This window comes from Triturus cristatus, chromosome 4_1, assembly GCF_964204655.1.
Source record: "Triturus cristatus chromosome 4_1, aTriCri1.1, whole genome shotgun sequence".
NCBI classification, from domain to species: Eukaryota; Metazoa; Chordata; class Amphibia; order Caudata; family Salamandridae; genus Triturus; species Triturus cristatus.
Genome location: NC_140585.1, coordinates 1,337,609,365 through 1,337,618,831, shown reverse-complemented (window position 1 = coordinate 1,337,618,831; position 9,467 = coordinate 1,337,609,365). Strand labels below are relative to the sequence as shown.

The window sequence follows — 9,467 nt, the reverse complement described above, 5'->3', positions numbered from 1 at the left end:
GGAAAAATACTATTTTGTAGTCACTGACTTTCCTTAAGCACAATGATGCATCCCGGGATATGTAGTCTTGCATTACATCAACCTAACCAAGTGGACTAATTTACCTGAGAGCAATATCAGAAAAAGGGAAGACCCATGACTTGGCCACTGTGTATCTAATGATATAACGGAGTACTCTGGTAACATTAATGGTAAGCCACATTCATTCAGGCAGAACCACTCTGAACCCAGAGAGAAATATGAGGGCCCTTTTTGCAGGTGTGCCAAGTGTAAACCAAGTTGCCCCATTATCAAGTCTGTACCATTAATTGTAATTGTAATTGCATTTATATAGTGCTTACTACCCCTGACGAGGCGTCGAAGCGCTTTTTTGTGCGAGTAGCACTCTACTCGGGAACCCATAGAGGATTAGTGTTGAATTAGTATAGTGAAACATGCAAGTAAATTTTAAGTGGTGGATAGGTTAGTCAGTTATTTGGATTCGGAAGGATAGCAGAAGAATGGAAGAGGAAGAAAAAAAAAAGTTTGTATTTATATAGCACTTGTTACCACTGATGGGGTGTTGAAGCACGCTACTCCGGAAACCTATAAAGGATTAGTGCTGAATTAGTAAAGTGAAATAAGAAAGTAATTTGAGTGGTGGATTATTTGGAGTGAGAAGGATAGCGGAGGGATAAAAGTGGAAGAAATGTTTGCATTCTTGCAGCACCTGTTACCCATGATGGGTGTTGAAGCGCTTTTCTGACGAGTAGCACGCTACTCCTGAACTTATAAAGGATTAGTGTTGAAAATTAGTACAGTGAAATATGAAGTAATTTGAGTGGTGGATATTCAATTCAATTTATTGTTTGATTAATTAAAATCTTTACAATTCCCCATCAATATTTGCATAAAATCACGATAAAATTATAAAAATATAAAAAGTACTATTACATTACGTTAAATACATTTACGATAATTCCTGCTTGCAAAATCCATCTAGTCGGTGCTTGCATAGCGCCGAAACCCCAATAATAATGACTTTGATTGATTTTACTGTCTATTTCAGCTGACAAAGGGACGTGGCTTACAGCCCAGTTAACTAATATGATGGATAGACTATGTAAAAATGTCTATAATCCGGATTGGACGGCGTCAGCGAGATATAAAAGTTTTCTGACCATTGTCATAAATGTGACACCGCGGCAGGCCAAGATGATGGACGTCCCCTCCAGCCATCTTATTACCGCTTGCCTGCTTGAACGAATTTCCAAGGCATTAAAAATACGTTTTAAGCACTGTCTCCTTTCAGGCAAAACTGCTGGACAAGCACATAATAAGTGGATTAATGTTTCTGATTTATAACCACATAGTCGGCAGTTCTCAGATAAAAGGGGCTTTTTCCAAGTTGGATACAGGTCTTTTGAATCGTGCATTCCCATTCTGAAATTCGTAAAACTCTTTTTTATATGCTGGCTAAAGTGAGCAGATAAATAAGCTTGAGGCCTTAAGGTATTATATGGATTAATAACTGTCCATCCGTGCCGGCGTTTGCTAAGTTCATTTTTATCTGCCAGCAGAGATTTCCTTTTTGCTGATGCGTTTGCAGCTTTGCTGAAAGTTGCTTTGTCGTCCCCATTTTCCCATGCAGTTTGTAATTCCAGCTCATCCAAGGATGTTTTCAGGAAGTTGCCCCATGACATCGGTGTTTCAAAGTTCATCTGATCCCTAATTTCATCCCAACATAATCTATTCATAGAGTCGGATGCAGAAGAGCGAAATGTATAACACAATTTAATGAAACCGCTCATTCCTCTGAATTTTTGGTGCTGAAGGCCAAATTCCAGACGGACCTGGGCTGGAGATGCAGATTTAGGCAATGAAAAAACGGCCTTGTAAATCCTTAACAATAGCTCGTTTAGCAAGATAGCTTCCTTACCACACCAGGTGACCAAACCATACGATAGGCTAGGCAAAATTTGTGCGGCCATTGTTTTTAACAAATACGTGTAATTCGGGCAGTCGATTTTATTACGTAGAAGCTTGTACGAGTAAATTAATGATTGAGCTTTTGCTTTGAGAGCCAATTTATGATCTTTGTGGGAGGCATTTTGCCCTATTGTTACACCAAGGTATTTGTAGGAATGCTGTTCTTCGACTGTTGCCCCATTTGACGACCATTTAAATTTCGCTTTTTTATGATCCACTAGTCGAATGATTTTTGTTTTTTCTTTGTTTAGTTCGAGATGTTCCTGATCCAGGTAGATTGCTAAATTGTTTATGGATCTCTGTAGACCAATTGGGGTTTGGCTCAGTGGTGGATATATTATTCAGTTATTTGGATAGAGAAGGGTAGGTTATGGGATAGAAGAGGGAATGAGGTTTGTATTCATATAGTGCTTGCTACCCCTTGATGGCGTTTTGAAGCGCTTTATTGGCGAGTAGCATGCTACTCTGGAACCCATAAGGATTAGTGTTGAATTAGTATGGTGTAACATGAAAGTAATTTGAATGGTGGATATGTTAGTCAGTTATTTGGATTGAGAAGGGGTGGGGAGGGGTAGAAAAGAGAAAAAGGTTTGCATTTATATAGCGCTGGTAACCCTGATGGGGTGTTGAAACGCTTTATTGGCGAGTAGCACGCTACTCTAGAACCCATAAAGGATTAGTGGTGAATTAGTAAAGTGGAATATGGAATTTGAGAAGTGAACATGTTAGTCTGTTATTTTGATTGAAAAGGACAGTGGAGGGATAGAAGAGTGAAGGAGTGGTTTTTTTAGGTCATGGCAGTAGGAGGAGGCTTTTGGATGAGTAAAAAGGGGTTTTGAGGGGAAGAGTCAGAGGGAAGAATTTAGAAAGGATTGTTTTGGGGGATCAGTATAGTAAAAAAGGTGTCAGATGATGCAAGGAGGGGTAGAGTAAGAGAGAGTCTAGAAAGGGTTATTTCGGGGATCATAGTAGTGGTATGGGGTTTGGGATAAATGAGAGAGTGGATGTAGAGGATATATTGATAGATGTATAGGGTGAGAGATGGGGTAGTGCATTGGAAAGAGTAGTAGAAAAAAGTTTTAGATGAGTCAGAAGGTTGAGCTAGAAGATATATTGAGAGAAGTATAGGCTGAGAAATAGGGTAGTGCATTTGAAATGCTAAATTAGAAGAAAGTGATAAATATATAGATCCATAAGTACATTGAAAGTATATAGATGCATAAAGGAGGTAGGTATATGTAGATTAAAGATATTGATAGAGGTACAGTATGAGAAATAAGGTAGCGCATTGGATATGCAATGCACTGACAATGTTCAGAAATTAAAACCTGATTTTCCCACTTAGGCCTCTTGTGCTTGTGTTTGTGATTCACAGAAAGTGCATGAGATTTACTCACAGTATTGCACCAGCATTTGAAATGTGAGTAGCCCTTATGACCCCAATGCACCAGTTGGCGCCCTGTCCACCTTTATAAATCCCAGGCCTGCTAGGGCATCTTTATGATAAAACATGTGCCAAATGCTTTAGCACCACATGCCCTCTGAGCTTTCTCTTTGTGTTTGTGTATGACAACTGTGGGCCCTCTTGAAGTAGGGACACTCAAGTGGGATTGAAAGGAAGAACAATGCTTTTGAAGACTTTCAAATTAGATTTTCAGCATAGTGACTTTAAATTTTAAAGCATAAGTTGTACAAGAATCATAGATGAGTTGTGGCTCTTTAGCCAGCAGCCCTTTGCATTCTGGTACTTGTAGTTTTACATGTTCTACTATAGGCATGGACTTTGAAATCTAGCCTAACAAAGTGCAGCTGAAAGTCAACCAGTGGTGGTAGAGCTAGCTGTTTTCTGGGCTATTAATGCTTTGTGAAGTAGTGTTCTTTAAAGCGGTGTTTCTTCAATGTGTAAAATTTCCACCTGCAGGGGTTCCACCTATCGTCGAAAAAATTGAACATACTATTTGCACTATTTTGTATTTGATTTGTAAGTCCGGGAACTGGCAATTTGGTATTCACACACTTACATATTGTGGGAACAAGGCTCTGGTAGAGTAATGGTGGAAAAGAGGCTAGAGGTTCCCTGCACCATGTTTGAGTCTTCATGCATCTCACACACACTCACTCTCCTAGTTGTGTGTTACACAATTCTCTATTGCCCTTAAAATTATGTGGAATTTTACACCTGATGGTAGCTTGGCTCAGGGTACTGCTAATTAAGATTTTGTCTCAAGTCCCTCAGTTTCATTTTTATGTACTTGTGTCACCATTTAGCAACTAAGCAGGACTATCCTAGTACCAAATTTGAGTAGCCAGCACCTCTTCAAACTCCACAGACTGAGCTCCTGCTCACTTGAACCATTACCTGGTGGTAAGTCTCCGGGGTCTCTGAGCAGAAGGAAACGCAGCACCACCAGCCATCGGAATCCAGTAGTCAGTCCGACCAGCAACTTACAGCCAATGAGTGGATCAAGAAAATCGGAAAAGAGGGCTACAGCTGCCACTACTACTGCTAATAAGTAAGTGTACCATAGTAGTGTGTCTAGCATAAAAAATAATGATTTATTGGTCAATCTGTTTGGATACTTTTTGTCAAATTGCACTCCCTTTCTCAGCATCACATCATTTGTGCATTTTCTCTTTCTATGCTATGTACTAATTAATTATGTAGTACAATACTTGCATTACTCAGACCAAAATCAAAAGCCTTACAATGTATTATTATTTTCCCCAAAGGATTCCTTTTTGCTACAAGTACAACAATACTTCGCTTTTGGAAACCTGCTTGGCCACATTGCCTGTCATCTTCAGCTAAAATAGATTTTTCAGGTAGGTTCCTTTGCCACCATACAATAGATACTGCAGTGGCTTATGTATTGCTGAAACACTTTAGTCAGGTAAGGTGCTGACCAGAATGCTCTTCTTGCTGTGGAAAACTAAAGGTGCTATAAAACATCTGAAAAGACCTTCTAGGAAGCCTTTGCACATGCATCACTTCCCCTCACTGTCACACTACATTAGAAGAGGATCCTTATACTGGAGTCAGGTTTTGCCCCTAACACTCCCTGTTCTGATTACATGGGAGAGTGCACACAAAAGACTGTTTGCAACTTTTAAACTGCAGTTAAATATTATGTATGTCCTCAAATTGCAATTGCTACAAACTTATGTGTTCCTTTTTTCTTAGAATGGACATCAGGATAATTTGTTGCAAAGAAACAGCCAAGTGAAGTCAACCTATATTCAGACACCTCAGAAATTAACAGAATTCATTGCGATGATATGTTGGAACTGCAGTCTGCAATTCAATATGGAGTTGGGGCCACAGATTTAGAAATATCAAGTGTTTGCACCCTGGTCCCAGGAACTTTTTGTGGAGTTGTCACTGCCTCAGACGAACCAAGCAACAGTTCTTATGCAGCAACAACTAGTCTTCAGGATACCGAGGAAATACTTGTAAGCACAGTGACACCAAACCAACGGCACAAGAGCACATTGCCCTTTCAAATCATTGTAACACAGTCACAAATGAAGAAAGAACACATTCTGCATTTTCAAGGAAGATGGTTCCAGGATTTCCCCTGGCTGAATTACAGCGGTAGAGTGGCAGGGGTGCTCTGCTTTCACTGTGCAAAGGCTGAGTCACTGAAATTAACTGAGCTTTTCAAGAACACAGAGGAAGCATTTTGCAGCACTGGTTACACCAAATGGAAGAAGGCAATAGAAAGGTCATAAAAGCACCAGAACGGTTGTGCTCATTCACATGCACTGAGTCAACTAGTACAGTATAGAGGAGGCCAATCAATCAATCAATCAACAGTTATTACAGCAAGTCCAACAACAACAGAAAGAAGCCTGACTTTGTCTTAACAAAATCATTCATACCATAGTTCCTCTGGCAAAACAAGGCCTTGCACTCCGAAGTCATGATGACAGCGATTGGAATTTCCGTCAATGTCCTAGTACACGAGCAGAGAATGTACCTTCTTTGAAACAGTGGATTACAGCAAATCGAGCAGAATATCTCAGCCCAGACATCCAAAATGAAGTTCTTCAGTTATTGTCCCATGCAATTTTGCATCAAGTCCGTAACAATATTGGTGACCATCCATACGTAGTAGTTGTTGATGGCACACAGGATATATCTGGTCAGGAACAAGAAAGCTTTTGTATTTGTTACATTGATCAAGATCTGTATCCTCATGAGGATTTTATTGGACTGTATCAGGCTGATAATACCACTGGTACTGTAATTGCACAATTATTAAAGATGTTTTATGCCTTCATGGTCTTTCTCTGTCAAAGTTGAGAGCACAAACATATGATGGTGCAGCAAATATGGCAGGGAAATACCATGGTGCACAAGCATTAATACGCCAAGAACAACCACTTGCTCTTTATTTCTATCGTAGAGCACATTGTACAAATCTGGTGATGCAGGCTGCAGCACATAAATGTTCCATAATGGAAGATGCACTACTTTATGTCCAAGAACTTCGTAATCTGTTTGGGCAATCAATGACATGCCGTACAATATTCTCAGACCTCATCCAACACAGTGTAGAAGGCCCTGAAAATGTGTTAAAAATAAAGCTTCTGTGTCCAACACGCTAGACGGTCCGTGTAAAAGCTGTAAAAAAAGTAATGAATAATTATGAACCTGTCCTGGAAACCCTCGAACAATTATCAACATCCAAGTTCAGTGGTGATGTGTCTGCTCGAGCTCGTTGTCTGCTGGCAAAGTTTCAGAGAGGAACAACTGTCCTAGGTCTTCAGATTGCTCTCTAAGTACTGCAGCTTCTGGAATGTTTGAATATTGCCTTGCAAGGATGTCAGCAAACTATATCAGGGCTACTAGCTGCTGTTAATGTAGCAAAAAATGCAGTACGAAAGCTCCGTAGTGATGAGTCATTTGACATAACCACTTGACTGCTAAGTACCATCTTAATGCCATTGAAGTGCCATGAATGCGCAGAATCCCTAAACGTATAGATGATGGAGCAGCAGAAACTTTTCATCCTGCAACCGTTAGGGACTACTATCGCCCTCGGTATTTTAAACTTTTAGATGCTGTTTCTCTTTATCTCACTCAGCGTTTTGACCAGGAAGGCATCCAAACATATGAAAAACTTGAACAAGTGCTTTTCACAGGCTATGGCATTGGCTAAAAACATTTTTTTTTTTTAAATGTAGCGCTTAGAATTCTCGGTGCTATACTCTAAATCCCTATTTTTTGGGCTCTTCCTAGCCACAGGCCTTCGGCCCACCCACACAAGTGAGGTATCATTTTACTCAGGAGAACAAGGGGAATGCTGGGTGGTAGGACATTTGTGCCGGCACGGTGATTCCACACAAAAATATGTGGAAAATGTGTTTTTTTCAGCTAAATTTGAGGTTTGCATGGCATTCTGGGTAGGAAACCGTTGGGGGATCCACGCAAGCCTTACCTCATTGGACTCCCCTGGGTGTCTAGTTTTCAGAAATGTTTGGGTTTGGTACTTTCCTAAGATGGCCGCCGAGCCCGGGGCCAAAATCTCAGGTCCCCCCCAAAACCAGGTAGTTTTTCTATAGGTAATTTTGAAGTCTCCACAGAATGATTTGGGCCATTTCCTGTTGCAGCCACTATGCCTACCCACACAAGTGAGGTACCATTTTTATCGGGAGACATGGGGGAACGCTGGGCAGGAGGACATTTGTGGATCCACACAGATTCCAGAACTTTCGCACTCAGAAATGTGAGAAAAAAGAGAATTTTGGGGCAAAATTTGCGGTTTGCAGGGGATTCTGGGTAGGAGAATGATTGGGGACCCATTAAAGCCATACCTCGCTGGACTCCCCCGGGTGCCTAGTTTCCAGAAATGTGTGGGTTAGGTAGGTTTGCCTAGATGGCCGCCAAGCCCCGGGCCAAAAACTCATGGGACCCCCTTTGCAAAACCAGGTTGGTTTGTGATAGGTAATTTCGATGTCGCATCAATAGGTTTTGGGCCCTTGCCTGCCGCGGGTACTTGGCCCACCCATACAAGTGAGGTACCATTTCTATTGGGATACCTGGAGAAATGCTGGGGGGGTTGGAAATTTGTTGTTACTTTCTGCATTGTGAAAATTTGGGTACAATAATGCAAGGAAAATGTCACAGTCACATTTTGAGGTTTGCAGGACATTGTGGGTAAGATAACTTGTTGGGATCCACAAGAGAGACATCACCATGCACTCCCATGGGTGTTTCGTTTACGATAAAAACTACAGTTGTTAGGTTGTTCTTAGATGAAATGTACATCTTGGCAGAGAGACAAAACAGACAAAGATTACTGCACATCCATCTATTCCTCAAGCACACACACATACTGGTTGGATTTGGGACGAGGGCGAGTGATGGTTCAGTATATACAATTTTATTAACAAGAGATTTCACAAAAATTAAATGCACTGTCAATAATTGAATGGACAAAAAACTGAACCAGTGACTCGCATCTCCTGAGCTGTAAAGCCATTTCAAGGCACCTACCGCTTTACAGGCCATTCACACACCTTTCATACATGATACATACAAGACCATTCACACCACCAGGCACAAAACCAACACATTACAACATTCACAAAAAAAGACAAGGTACATCCTGCTTGACAAAAACAGAAAAGACACATTTTTATGCACAACCACCTAGTACTCAAGCACACATACATACTGGTTGGATTTGGCATGAGGATGAGTGATGGTTCAGTATTAACCACAGATTTCACAAAAATGAAATGCACTGTTAATTGAAAGGATGAGAAACTGAACCATTGACTCACAGCTCGTGAGCTGTACAACCACGACAAGGCACCAACCTCTTTACAGGTCATTCATACACCTTTCATACGTGTGACACATACAAAACCATTCACAATGCCAGTCGCGGGCCCAGCACATTACAACACTCACACCAGCAGACAGCACCATTCAAGGGCCCATCACTTTCACATGCCCACATGCCTGACACAGCAACCACACCAGCTCACGGATTGCGTTGAGTGGTGTTTGGCTAGCAGTATGTGTAGTGACCAGCAGCTAGTCACTACTCACACACCACCAGCCAAGCGCCAGTCCACCTACACCGCCAGCCGAGCTCCAGTCCACGCACACCCTGCCAGCCAAGCGCCAGTCCACATACATCGCCAGCCAAGGGCCAGTCCACTCACACTGCCAGCCAAGCGCCAGTCCATGCACACCGCCAGCCAAGCGCCAGTGCAAACACACCGCCATCCAAGCGCCAGTCCACGCACACCGCCAGCAAATCGCCAGTCCAAACACACCGCCAGCCAAGCACCAGTACAAACACACCACCAGCCAAGCGCCAGTCCACGCACACCGCCAGCCAAGTGCCAGACCACGCACACCGCCAGACAAACGCCACTCCACGACACTGCCATCACATTTAGGATTTTTTTTAGAGAAATAAGAAAACACAAACAAATTGCAAATAGATGCAAATCTACTAACACAAAATCTGAAACTAAATATA

General features: G+C 41.7%; 1 pseudogene; it reads left to right on the top strand.

The window, feature by feature from the left end:
* The first annotated feature begins 5,244 nt into the window (after positions 1-5,244).
* On the top strand, positions 5,245-6,271 carry LOC146856644 (zinc finger MYM-type protein 1-like; annotated as a pseudogene).
* Positions 6,272-9,467: the final 3,196 nt, after the last annotated feature.